General features: G+C 40.5%; 1 non-coding gene across 1 annotated transcript; it reads right to left on the bottom strand.

Annotated features, from left to right (window-relative positions):
- Nucleotides 1-433: 433 nt before the first annotated feature.
- On the bottom strand, nucleotides 434-540 carry LOC148789866 (small nucleolar RNA R71). Its single transcript, XR_016079948.1, has one exon. It is a non-coding gene; the product is annotated as a small nucleolar RNA R71 (small nucleolar RNA).
- Nucleotides 541-6,416: the final 5,876 nt, after the last annotated feature.

The following is a 6,416-nucleotide window of genomic DNA, read 5'->3' as shown; positions in this document are numbered from 1 at the left end:
AGCAAGAGAAGAGGTTGTTAATTGCGAACCAGCCATAGAGATAGAAGGAGAGATGGTAGAAGGAAATCGCACCCTCTTGGACTATGCTTGTCCAAACAATGATGGGGCATCATCCAGCATTTGCAAGCCTACCATCCATGCCAAAAATTTTGAAATAAAGCCTACAATAATTCAAATGATCCAGACAAGCATTCAGTTTAGTGGGTTACCAAGTGATAACCCTAATGCACACATTGTTAACTTCTTAGAAATATGTGATACATTTAAACATAATGGAGTTAGTGATGATGCTATTAGGCTTAGATTATTTCCTTTTTCATTGCGTGATAGAGCTAAAGATTGGCTTAACTCACTCCCTACAGGAAGTATCACCACTTGGAATGATCTAACCCATAAATTTTTAGCTAAATATTTCCCACCCTCCAAAAGAGCAAAGTTAATTAATGATATTACTACCTTTGCTCAATTTGAGAGGGAATCCTTGTATGAAGCATGGGAAAGATTCAAGGAGATGCTTAGGAAGTGTCCCAACCATGGGATACCAATTTGGCAACAAATACAAACTTTTTATAATGGTATTACCCCTTCTAATCGGTCCATTATTGATGTAGCCGTAGGTGGTACAATCATTGTTAGACAGTTTTGTATGCCCTTAGCTTCAATCAGAATGATGTACTTTATGAGTTTATTGTAAATGAATAAAGATACATATTTGATTCATGTTCCCTTGGTATGTTTCTGTGTAATACCCTTAAACTGGACACTTAATGAGACTCGTGTTAGTTTAGAATGTTCACAGCCAGTGGGTCGGTCTGGGGAGACCTATCCTGACAAGGCTGACACTGTGGTGCCACCAAGTCGGTTGGGGTGGCCTGTCTCAGCTACCAGGGTGAGACCCTAGGCACATACAGTGTAGGATTAATTGAATCTTTGAACTGGACCAGATTTCCAGTATTGCCCTGGACCTTGGAGATTGATGGGCAAAACTGGAAAGTTACACCCGACCCCTAGACTCGATTATGATACTACACTAGGTGTCGGATTGGGCTGTCTTTGATGTACCAATCAGTGAGATCCTTAGCGGGGGTCAAAACCTAGGTATGTTGGTACAGTCCGAGAATTGATCTGAGTGGGTGATCATAGTGACAGGATCAGCCCCTTTGTCGGACAAAGGTAATGATTGGGGATGCACTCTCACTGATGGAAACCAAGACTGTCGGCAGCCGATTTCAACCGTTGAGATTTGTTTTTGCAAAATATATTTTATATCAGATATAAAAGTATATATATTATGGTTTCTAAAATGTTTGCAAAAGGTTTTAATTCCCGGGATCCATATAAGTGGAGAGTGCAATACTGTTCCTTGCAGCCGAGGGAGAGGTCCTCTCTTGTCGGGCAGTGTATGATCATTATGGGCTGAGAGGTTAAGTGTAAAACCATTGAGGATAATGCCTGATGTGCTAATCTTGCATTTGCCCACAGTCCCTGGGTGTTACAAGGTGGCTTGGCCCAGGGACCACTTAGTGTAAGTGTTGGGCCCATAGAGCTCATTTGATGGGTTTCAGGGGGTACACTGTCTTCAGTAGTGCATTCGGCCGGGCCTTGTAACAAAGGCTGGGCTGAACCCATGTGGCTGATGTGTAGATCAATGCTTGGGTCCCACGCCATACAAGGAAGCCCAACTGGGCAGCAATTTGGAAGGTTTTTTGAGTACATAACCTTAATGGGCCTTAAGCCCATTTCGAACTGGGCTGATTTGATCAGTCATTTAAGGGGGGCGAATTCTGAAGTGGGTCAGCTAAAAGGATTGGGCTTAGACCCTATCCACTCAGAGAGTCCAAGATCTAAATAAGATTTAGATCTGGAAACCTCCTAATTAGATTAGGAGACAGCTGATCTGATTTGCAGATAAGATAAGGATTATCCCTTATTACTAAGGGACTTCTAACCCAAATATGATTTGGATTAGCAACTCCTAATCTGATTAGGAGCTGATCCCTTTGAGATTATAAAAGGGGAAGGGGGCGGCAGCCTTTTACATCATGAACAACATTCTTCTCTTAAAGAAAGAGAGATTGAGAGATTTCCTGCATACTGTGAATTCTCTCCTGCCGCCACCTTCCTGCCATTGCCATTCCTTCAGTTCGATCTCCAGTTCTTGGGAGCAATCAATATTTGATCTTGATCTCAATCTTTTGGGAAAAGATTGGTTGGAGTTGTACTCACAAGCCGTCCAGTTGATTCTTGCGAAGGGTCAAGTTCTTTTGAAGAACGTTGCTGATTCTGCTCCACCCTGCACTGCGCCATCTTCAGTGGGAGCAGATTTTGGATCCTTCCTTGGGCGTGAACACCTCCATTGGGAGATAGTATTTCTCCGTATCAGGTATAATCCTCTCCCACTCCTTTTGGTTCAGATCTGGTTCAGTTTATGGTTCAAGATTGATCCTTGAAAATATGATTTTCTAAATAGGGAATACGATTCCCAGTTGAAGGGAGAGATAAAATTTTTGAAATTCGCCCCTTATTCCGCAATCTTTGGGCGTCCATAGGATGGATCTCTCATCCCTTCAATCATGAGGAAAACTCCAGAGGAAGCATATGACTTAGTGGAGGAGATGGCATCAAACAGCTACTAGTGGAGCAATGATCGAACCAATCAAAGGGGAGTACACCACATAGATTCCTTTGCATCCCTATCTGCACAAATAGCCAATCTAAATAAGAGACTGGATAATTTTATTATTGTAGCCATTTTAGTATTGCAGCCATTAGTACTCCATCTAGCATTTTAGTATTGCAGCCATTAGTACTCCATCTAGCATCTATAGTACCAGGCAAGAGAATTCTTATATTCCCATTCTTGATATTCCTTCCTACGTGCCTTAGAAGCCCTATCACCTAGACGATCTGGAGTAGGGTTCTTAGCAAGGCAGATTATTATTCCAAAACCTAATTGATTCATGTTTTCTACATAGATATGGCTTTTAATCTATGTTTCATTTCCATTTATTCATCTCTGAGATTTCCCTCCTATCTTAGTGATGGAGACTGCGAACTATGTCTCTGGAAATGTGGGAAACCACATACAGTGCATGGAGCCAACTGTTTCAGCTGCATAACCCCACCACCTTCTCTGAAGGATCATATTCACTCATTTGATGAGCTTTCCCTTTGGCCTCTGTCAGACAAGGTTCATTCCCATTTTATGTTAAACATTTCTGTCCAATAAATGCTTACCCATCATATTCATGAATGCCAAGGTAGCGTGAGAGAGTTTTCTATTTTAGGATAGGCCCCTCGCACATCGTTCTATGATGCCCTTATCATCTTATGAAACAATCCAACAGATCCCAGAGCAAATGGATAGCCCAATTTTATGGTGCATCTCATCATTACTGAAGGACCCATCTTCATGCTAATGACGGAAGGCCTTTAGAGAGTTCATCATATGAATCTCCCTATCACATGTACTTATATTTTCAGGAGAGAATGAATAATTACGCCCTAGTTTTATTTAGGTCAAACCAAAGTGACTCCCATTGACTTTCATAAAGTCAGATTTAGATGGACCCTATATGGCTAGGGTTCCGCACGGTTCCTCTTGGGGAGGAAGCTGATGTGGGGCCCATCACATAGGGAGATCATCCAATGATCTTAAGGACACCATGGCAATGATGTGCATTCAGCCATCGTATGTGAATGAGCCACTATCAAATCAGCATGGGCCAAGTGCTTATGGCCCATGGAAGTAGCACATCACACATCCATACATTACATGCATGATATTCATAATTGATCCAATCAATTAAATAACTGTAAAACCCATAAATAAAGCCCATTTAATTCCATAATATTATCTAGGTATATGGGCTGAACTGCAAAGAGCAGTTCAGCCCATATAGCATTTATACTGAATTAGGCTAAAGTAATATTTACAGATTAAAACTAAGTTTTAGAGATGTGGGCCGAATTGTATCTTTCAATTAACCATCAATCCCTCAGCCCATGAAGGAAATTTTAGGGCTGAGAACAGCCCCCATCAAACCACATATTTGGTCCAATTTGGTTCGAATGGGTTTAGGGTTTGATGTTTAATTCAAGATTCAATTCAAGAAGATGATCTGAAATTAAATAACTGATAAATGACATTCAAGAATCAACGAACAAACACAAAAGCGGGATGTTCGTAAAGCTACAACCCTACAACAAAAGAAATTAGTTCGTATATTCCAGTTTCCATTTCTATAATTCGCAGATCAAAAATTTCTTATCTGCGCAAGTTTTCTCTTCCACGCGAACCAGCTTCGTCTTCCATGAAATAAAATAGAAAAAACCTAATAAATAAAAAAAAATTATTTACAAGCTAAGAATGAATAGAATAAATCAGCAGGTGCACAGATTTCTTGCGCCAATAAAAGAATTCGATCTCCACCATACGAACAGCCCAAATTTCAAGAAATATAAATGGAGTTCTAAATATATTACAGAAAATAAAAGATTTAATTTCAGATCAATCGCCCATGGCTGAGAACTGAATTTTCAACGAAAACTCTTATCTGAGCAGATCGGGTAGAACCGATTCTGCCTATTTGCACAGATTCAAATCGGGTCTGATTTTGGTTCAAGAATGTGAACCTGGCTCTGATAGCACTGAAGGAATAAGAGATTCATCATATGGATGGCCGAACCCTACAGGAAGGTTGGGCGAAATTTCTAAAAATTTCTCTTTCCCGTCTGGGAATCACATTCCCTATTTTAGAAAATTGCATTTTCAAGGATTGTTCTTGAAACAAAACCAGAGAAGTGACAGGAATCAAATTCCCTATTTTAGAAAACTACATTTTCAATGATCATTCTTGAAATAAAATTGGACCAGATCTGAAACCAAAGGGAGGAGAGAGATATACCTGATACGAAGTAACAATAACTCCCAATGAAGGTGTTCATGCCCAAGGAGAAAAACAAAACCCGCTTCCATTGAAGATCACATAGTGCGTAGTGAAGCAGGATCAGCAGCATGGCTCTTCAACAAGAATGGAGTAAAGGGCTAGTGAGCACAACTTCAGATTATTTCTTCAGCCAAGAAACAATATCAAGAACTTTTCTTGATAGGTGGAGATCGAACTGGTAGGGATAGCAAGAACAAGGTGAGAATTCTATTGATTGTTGTGTTTAAAACTGAGGAATTCGCCCCCTATTTATAGTCTTCTTTGGATCAGCCTCCTAATCTAATTAGGAGAGAGTTTCTTGATCCAAATCTGATATTTGGATTTGGACTCTTAAATGGATAAGACTTTATCTTATCCTTTTAGCTAATCCTAATCAGATTATAAATCAGTACTTGCCACCTTTTAATTAACCAATTTAAGACTAGTTCGAATTGGGCTTTAGGCCCGTTAAGCCTATGTGCTCACTTACACCTTTAACCTGCTGCTAGTTGGCTCTCTTTGTTTGACGTGAGACCCTTACATCGATCTACACATCAGCCACATAGGTTCAGCCCGTCCTTTGTTACAAGGCCTGGCTGAATTCACTGTAGGAGATAGTGAACCCCTAAGTCCATCACCATGGGCTCTTAATGGGCCCAACATTTACACTAAATAGTCCTTGGGTCCATCCACTTTATGAAAACCCAAGGACTATGGGCAGATGCAAGATTAGCCCATCAGGTATTACACTCAATAGTCTTACACTTAAACTCTCAGCCCATAATGATCAAACACTACCCGACAAGAGAGGACCTCTCCCTCGGCTGCAAGGAACAGTGTTGCATTCTCTACTTACATGGATCCCGGGAATTAAAACCTAGTGCAGTACCATAATCGAGTCTAGGGGTTAGGTGTAACCTTCCAGTTTTGCCCATCTATTTCTAAGGTCCAGGGCAATACAGGAATTTTGGTCTGGTTCAAGGTTTCAAGAAAACCCATACTACATGCACCTCAGGTCTCACCCTGGCAGCTGAGACAAGCCACCCCAACCAACTTGGTGTCACATCAGTGTCAGCCTTGGCAGGATAAATCTCCGTAGATCTATCCAACGGCTGTGAAGATTCTAAACTAACACGAGTCTCATAGGTGTCCAGTTTAAGGGTATTACACAGAAACATACTAAAATACATGAATCAATTATGTACTTTTATTCATTTACAATAAATGTCATCAAGTACATCAATCTTATTGAAACTAAGGGCATACACTGTCTAACATACCCCTATGTGGTACTTGTAGTATTGTCTTGGTTTCCCTTCTTTAGGTTTTTCTTGATTTTTTGCAAATCACAGAACATAGTATTTTCTTCCTAATGAGCATGTGAATATGGTTTCGAAAGGCATTCAATGGAGTGTAGGTCTCATATGAAAGTGGTTCCTACTTGGATGATCTATCCTTCTTAGACAATAAGCTACCTAGGCCTCAGCT

Source organism: Nelumbo nucifera, chromosome 8 (genome assembly GCF_055504915.1).
Source record: "Nelumbo nucifera cultivar China Antique chromosome 8, China Antique-T2T, whole genome shotgun sequence".
Classification (NCBI taxonomy): Eukaryota; Viridiplantae; Streptophyta; class Magnoliopsida; order Proteales; family Nelumbonaceae; genus Nelumbo; species Nelumbo nucifera.
This window is presented reverse-complemented; position numbering and strand designations above follow the sequence as displayed.